The 7,053-nt window shown below is 57.6% G+C and overlaps 1 protein-coding gene and 1 long non-coding RNA gene across 2 annotated transcripts in view; one reads left to right on the top strand and one right to left on the bottom strand.

Moving 5' to 3' along the window:
• Window positions 1–1,631, bottom strand: part of TBX5 (T-box transcription factor 5) — a 43,202-nt gene extending 41,571 nt beyond the window's left edge. Inside the window, exon 1 of the mRNA XM_058281411.1 lies at window positions 1,423–1,631. The gene's annotated coding sequence lies outside the window, so the exon portion shown is untranslated. The remainder of the gene's footprint in view (window positions 1–1,422) is intronic.
• A 172-nt stretch (window positions 1,632–1,803) lies between these two features.
• On the top strand, window positions 1,804–6,139 carry LOC111763531 (uncharacterized). Its single transcript, XR_002796384.2, has 2 exons — window positions 1,804–2,627; window positions 5,766–6,139. It is a non-coding gene; the product is annotated as an uncharacterized lncRNA (long non-coding RNA).
• The last annotated feature ends 914 nt before the right edge of the window (window positions 6,140–7,053 follow it).

Consider the following 7,053-nt stretch of genomic DNA (forward strand, 5'->3'; position numbering starts at 1 on the left):
GCCTCCGCAGCTTCGCCCGCATTCTCTGTCCATCGCTGGCCTCGCCCCGCAGCGTTGCGTGACCCCGCCTGGCCCAGCGGAGCCGCGCCGCGCAGTCGGCGCTGGTCGCCCTATCTCCCCGCCCCACCCCCACTCATCACCCCGACTTTCAGCGACTCCGGGGTGAAGGCGGGGTGAAGGTGCGTTTGGATGCGGGCCGAGATCAAAGATGCCAAGAAGTCGCCTTGCGCTGCGCCCCCTTTCCCCCCACACAAACACCCGGGCCCGGCCTCCAGACCTCCCCGGCTTGGGGAGTACACAAGGCAGTGTCCAGTTTATTAAAATAATCCAACAGTCCTTGGGGGCAGCTGGGGTTTTCATTTCCCCTTAGCCGCCCGCTGGCCCTCCCCTCTCGGAAATGTATTATTTTGAGGGTCGAGTTGAAGAGGTCAGCAGCCGCCTAAACATACAGCCTGCAGCGTCTCCGCTTGAGCAGAACCAGATTGGAGCACTGCTTCTTGGGGATGAGGCTTGGGGTCCACGTCCCAGACCTGTTCTGTGGCCCACCTTCGCCCCCTGGACCCCCTCTCCCCCGTTCTTTTCAGTGGTTCTCCAGGGACTCAGACCTGCTGGCCAAGGTCTAAGGTGGGGTGGGAGATGGAGAAGAGAGGAAGGTCCGGCCATGAGCAGCCACCTCTGTGCAGTCCCGTGGCCGCTCCCACTCACATCCCAGGCCAGACCTGACAGACACATCCTTGTACAATTCCAAAGTGGACTGTCCAACTCTAAATGCCGGACAACCACGGAGAAAACCAACTCGGGCTTACTATAGTTCTCACTCTCCCTACCAGGTTTGTTTCCAAACAGCCCTTTGCCGAGGCGGTTTATTTATTTGTAAAGACACCCTCGCCCTTCCAAAATGTCAGCTCAGCAACCTTTGGGCTGGCCATGGAGGCAGACCCCCAGCGGGACACAGAAAACAAACATGGCTTGAGGATGAGCCTGGACCAGGCATCTGTGGTAGAGGGAGGGGAAATCCAGAAAGACCGCTCCAATCCCCTTAAAGTCCCAGAGATTTGTGGATAAAAGAAATTCCCATAAATAATCGGCAGGCCCCGTCCAAGAGGGAAAATCCGGACTCCCCCAAGTAATTGCCCAGCTAGATTCGCTTAGTTTGGGGAGTGCGGGCCGTGGGGCCATCAGGCACACTGGGATTTTTTATCTTCGTGGAGGAATCCATTCTTGCCAGGTGACACACGAAGGCAGAACACAAGTGAATGCGTTCATTCTTCTTGCCACGGCCGGTGGGGTAGGGTGGGGTAGGGCGCCCGTAGGATGCAACAGGGCCTGAGTTGGGGAGGGGGGAGCCAGGGCTATGGACAGGCCAAGTGCAGAGAAAACCCTCTTCCCCCCACCCCTTTAGCTCGCTGGGTGGACACTCACCTCCAAAAATCCCACCTCTTCTTTTCCAGCGCACCAGCCAGGAGTGGCGCCTTGCTGGGGAGGGCTCTTCAGGTGAAAAGTTTGGAAAGGCCCCCAAAAGAGACCCCCTTTGAGTCCAGGCCGCCTTCCAAGGTCTATCAAGATGAGCACGTACCGCCCAGCTCGAAGTTGGTTTGTGGTCTCGGACAAATTAAATATTACTGTTTATTACCAGGCATACCCCAATAAAATAAAGAGGCAAGCAGGCGATACCGACTATCTCACCAGCCGCTGCACCTATAGGACTTGGAGACGTCACCGGTCACGCAACCCGCCCCGGGCTGTCACGCTTGACTGGGGGGCAGCGGCAGGAGATGAATGTCTCTGCCTCTCGCCCAGCAGTCCCGGCCTGGGTCTGCGCAGCCCCAAGTGCCGGCCACTTCGGCCCAGGGAATAAATAAAGAAATAAACAAAGCCAGCGCTCTCTGGGGAAATGGGGGTGGCGACCATCAGACACAAATAGAGATCGATTTTTTTAAGGAGGAGCAGGGGTCGAAAGGAGGTGGCAGCCCATCTCAGCCCCCCGACTGGAAAGAAATCAAGTCATTGGGGGGAGGGGAGAGGGGTCGGGGGAGTCTCTCAGGAAGCAAGGGCTACTTCTTCTTCGTTAAAAATGATTTATTTTTTTCCTGCGGAGGAGCCCTTGGCAAATGAATTTTGAGGCGTCTCCAGCTGGTTATCCTCGGGAGGCGATACCCGAGGACTCGCTGGTGGACCAGCCTAGTAGTAACGACTGGATTATCGCGGAGGGGAAATGAGACCGAGACGCCCGGAGCGAGTGGCCGCAAGGTTTCTTGCTAAGAGAAAGGCCATCCTGCGAGCGCCCCCCCCCCCCCCCTTAGCAAAGCCCCGGCGTGGCCCGGGAGCCAGTGGGTGGTGAGGGGGGACATGGAGAGGGCTGGTTTCTGCAGAGAAGAATTGAAGCCGAGGCCCGCAGAAGGACGCGGTGCCTCTGTTTTGTTTTGTAATAACGATGATTATTTTGAGACTGATCGATGGGCATAATTACCAAGCAGCCCGCTGGCGGAAGTGTGTCAGCTTCTGCGCGCAGCTGGCACCCGCCTAGGTTCGGCGGCGACACGCCGGCGGAGACGCCCCCGGCGGTGCCGAGAGAGGAGCGCGGTCCGCCCCGCGCCGGGAGCGCGAGCGCCCGGCCTGCCGCAAGGGTAAGTTCCCCGGGGCGCAGCCGGGCAGCCGGAGGGCGGCGGGGGCTGGACTTGCCCCGGCTTTGGGGTTTGAGCCCGCGTCTCGCGCCCCCTCCCGCCGCCCCCAGGGCCTCCAGCCCTCTCCGCCCCGGGCGGGAACGACGGAGCAGGAAATCCTCAGGGACGCCGGCGGCCCGCGTTCCCGGGAGTCAAGGTCGGGCGCGCGGCGGGCGCCGGGCGCCTGGGCCCGCCCGCCCGCAGCCTCGGCGGCTCCCCGCGAGCCGAACCCGCATCCCTCCTCTGGGCCAGGCCGCGGGGGCTGCCCGAGCCTCGCTTTCGTTTCCAAACGGATTCCTCCTTCGCTTTTCCCAAACGAGAGGCCCGTTCGGGGCAGCGTGGGCTCCCAGATGCCGAGAACGCAACCCGACCTCCTTCCCCCGAAGCCTCCAGATGAGGCCCTATTTGACCCCTGGGCCGAGGTGGGCCGGAAACCGAGGCCGGGGCCCAGCCCGGGCTGGAAGGGGAAGGCGGGACTGGCGCCGGGCGAGCTCCTTTCCGCTCCGCTCCCTTCTCGCGTCCCCGGCGCCACGACCGCCCGGCCCGGCTGACACAGGAGCCCGCAAGCCCAGCCTCACCGAGCCGCCTGCCCGGGCGCTCCCGAGCCGCACCAGGGACGGAGTAAACGACAGACCTCGACTAGATTTGTCTCCCCATTTTTTTTCCCCTCTCAATCACTAGGGCAGTAAACTGGAGAGCCCACTGCCACCCACAACCTCCCTCCCGGCTGGGGGATGCTGATGCTTTGTGGGATCTGCCCCCAGCTGAGCTCCCTCCCTCTGCATCTTACCCCTGCTGTGCCCTGATTTTAATACAATGAATGGGGGGGCAGAGGTTCCCACGGAAAAAGCCCAAGAAAACAAAAGCAAGGGGCGACTGTTGTGGATCTTTTTTCTTTCGCGTGTTCCTTCTGTTAAGAAATCCACATCCAAATCTGCGGTATTTCTTTCCTCTCAAAAGAGAACTCCCTTAGAACTATATCCCCATTCCAATTCTCTCCCACTGTGTCCCTGTCTGACCCAGATGTCTGCTGGTAGAAGTGTGAATGGGGCTGGGAAATTTAGTAAGAATTATAATAACAATAGAAAGGACAGTGAACTTGGACCAACTAACTCATTTTGCAAAAAAGACGGTCACTGTGAAGGTGGAAAACTCCCGCTTTTCTCAGGAAGTCACTTTCCTCCTTGCCTAGAAAATCTGGCTCAAACATTTTTCCCAGCATCACGGTATTTCTCTTCCCAATGCTTTATTCAGCTCCTAAATTACCCTTTCTTTGAGCCGGAAGTATCTGGGAAGAATACTGGCTGCTATTGTTACTTCAATATCCAATATTCTCTCCCCATTTTTTCCCTAAGAATTCTTATTGTGCCCTTGTCCAGGTTGGTGTCGGGTTGGTGTTATTGTGTGTACTTTGGAAATATCCCCCACTGTGCCCCCGCGTTTGGTGGAGGAGATGTTTTTCCTGGGCAGGGAAATGAAAAATGGAAGAGGAATATCGGTCAAGAGGCCCAGTGGACACGGCACCAAAGCTGGGGATTTGCAAACTTCAAAAGAGCAAAGAAGGCGGCAGCAAGAGGATGTGGGAGGCAAGGGGCTGCTGTCCAGGCCCCCCTCTGATTTGGGGGCTCCCTGGTGAGGGAGAAGGTGAGGATCTCCGGCTGGAGAAAAAACCCCGGAGCTACCTCCCGCAACCCCGGCTGCGCCAAGCCTGCCAACGCCAGCAGAAGGCGCAGCCTGGAACCGCTGAAAGGTTTCGGGCATCATCTACCCCTCAACCTTCATCCCATAGCCCCCAAAGGTGTGGGGAAATGTCTATACATAACGAACCAGGACTCTGCACCCGTAAGGTAGAGACTCAGACCTGCAGGTCTGGGGTGCACACAAGCGCTTGTCTGGACACCCCTCCTCTCAGCTAGCGGGTGCGGTGGAAACTTGGGAGCCCGCCGCTCTCAGGGGCTCTGGAAAGACAAATTTTCTTTGGCAAACAGAATGGTGTCCCGCTGTCGACACTGCAGACTATTTTTCTTGTTCCCTCACGGGGGGGGGGGGGGGGGGGGGAGGCAGAAAAGAAAGCAAGCAAGAAAGGGAAATTAAATCCACACGTGTTAAGCTCACTCAAAGGGGGGGTTCAGTACGAGGGAGGAACAGCGCGCCCCCAGTTCTGGTTGCCCAGGCCCCTCCTTCCAGCCTGGACCGGCCTCAATAGGAAGGTGTCTGTCCCCACTGGAGAGAACTCAATCCGATGTTTCATAAAAGCGATTTAAGGGGTGGGGGGGAGAGGTGATGGTTCGTATAGAGGAGAGTCAGCGCTCATAGCAGCCAAGAGAACAAAGAAGGTGGCAATTGCGAGAACAATTGCTCCCTTTAAACGAGACCAGGTCACTATCTCCTAACCCAGCCGAATGATTCAGTCATCTTTCATTCTGTGACCAAAAAAAAAGGCAGGCCAGTGATTTTGGAAATTCCTACGGACCCACGGGCCTCCAGAGTTGGGCCTATGTGGGTCAAGGGTAAAAAGCGGTTTTGTTGACACTACCATAGCCAGGTTAAATCTGGACAGCCAAGCCCGGGGGTCCCTTACTCCTTTTGCAGAAACTGCCGCGAAGGAGGCCACGGTCTGCAGCTGCGAGTGAAAACTCCAGGAATGACCTGGAGGAGGTGAAGGGAGGCGGGTGAGGGTGCGGGTGCTTTTTGCGGTCAACCCCCAAACTGGAAGGATCCCGCACAGAAACGATTGCTCTGGGGACCCCAATCCTCCTTCCACGCCCGCTAGGGCCGAGGGCCCCAGCCGCTCTCCTGCGGCCTCCCGGCGCTGGGTGTCTGGCCTTTGGGGACAGCCCAGACAGAAGGGTCCCGGGGCAGGAATCCCGAGCCTCACCCCCCACCCCCGCCGCAATCACACCCAGAAAACACTGGGGTGAAAGGTTTGCGGTGGAAAAGTTCCCGGCGATGGGGTTTCCGCCCAGGCCCCCGATTTCCTGCTCTCCATGGCAACTAGGGGGTCTTGCGAAGGTCCCCGACAATGGGACGCCCCGCGGACAGTCGCGTGCTTCTGCCGGGGGCCTCTGGGCGCTACTTGAATAATCCCTCCTTTTTAAACAGAGGAGAAGACTGCGGCTTAACAGAAGCCCTGCGGGGTAAGGTCCAGCGCCCGCAAAGGCCCAGCTCCGAGCCGGGACCGCGGAGGCCCGCGCGCGGGCCAGGGGATTTCTTAATGGAATCCCGCACCCCCCGTTTGAGCTGAAACTTTAGGCGTCGCCACCGCTCTTCCCGTCTCTCTCTGCATCCGAGCCACCCGGCCGCCATCCAAGCAACCCTTTCTCCTGCCGGAAAGAAGGTCTGCTAAATGGAAGGAGGCGACGGTACCGTTGCCTCCAAGGTCTTACTGAGGGAAAGAAGAAATTATGCTCCTTTTCTTTTGAGAGAAAATTTTTCCATTACGGATGTAATGTATAAATCACATTTAAATAATATTATTTCTTGGTTGCATTGCTTTCTTCTTGAATTTGTGGGTGGAAAGGGCCCCTCTCTTTTGGGACTGGGCAGCGAACAATGCGGCTGGATTTTCCTATTTCCAGCTCATCCGGCCATGGCTGTTCTCAAGGAAGGAGCCAGGGCGCTGGTCAGCCTGGACTGCTTGGCCATGGAAGGAGCCAGAAGAGAGGGGGCCCACGGAGAGCAGGGGTGCAGGCGTGGGTGGAGGACGGCACGCTTTGGCTGCGGGACTGGGACAGGAACCAATTTCCCTCTAGCCTGTTTCCACTCTGTGGCCGATCCTGTCCCACTTCAAACTGGTCATTTAAGACAAATCTTTGCTCTCTTCCCCCACTTGGGATGGGGCTTGCAATATCCCCGGAAGATTCTAGATGACCCTGAAGTTCCCCCACCCACCCCTTTTGAGCCTGGGAGTCCAGGGGCAGCTCAGGGAACTCCCCAAGTCCCTTTGTCTTCTTTCTCCCCAGCATTTTGCATTAATATTTTCAGAAGAGCCCTGCTTGTGTCTTCAAAGCCACAAAGAGGGGGAGATGTGGACATCTAAGGCTCAGAATCTCTGTGCTAGCCTTGAGTTCATTAGAGAGCTGACAGCTGTCACAGGCTAAGGGCTGTTGCAGCATCATTTCGCTCGCTCAATTGGTCCTTTAATAGCTTCATGAGAAGGGGGCTCCTGCTCCCCACTTTACAGAAAAGATTCCTGGGACTCAGTCAAAAGTTCCTGGCCAAAGTCCACTGGTAGAACCCGGGTCTGCACCCAGACAGTCTGACTCCAGAGCCTAGCAGCTTCTGCCTTCCAAGATAGAGCTCTACCAAGCAGGCGGGGTGGGGGATCATTGTTGGGTGAGTGAGTGCAAAGAGCACATTTTACGCATCTAACAGCACTTCCAGGCTGACC

The sequence above is a fragment of the Dasypus novemcinctus genome, chromosome 19 (genome assembly GCF_030445035.2).
Source record: "Dasypus novemcinctus isolate mDasNov1 chromosome 19, mDasNov1.1.hap2, whole genome shotgun sequence".
In the NCBI taxonomy this organism is placed as follows: Eukaryota; Metazoa; Chordata; class Mammalia; order Cingulata; family Dasypodidae; genus Dasypus; species Dasypus novemcinctus.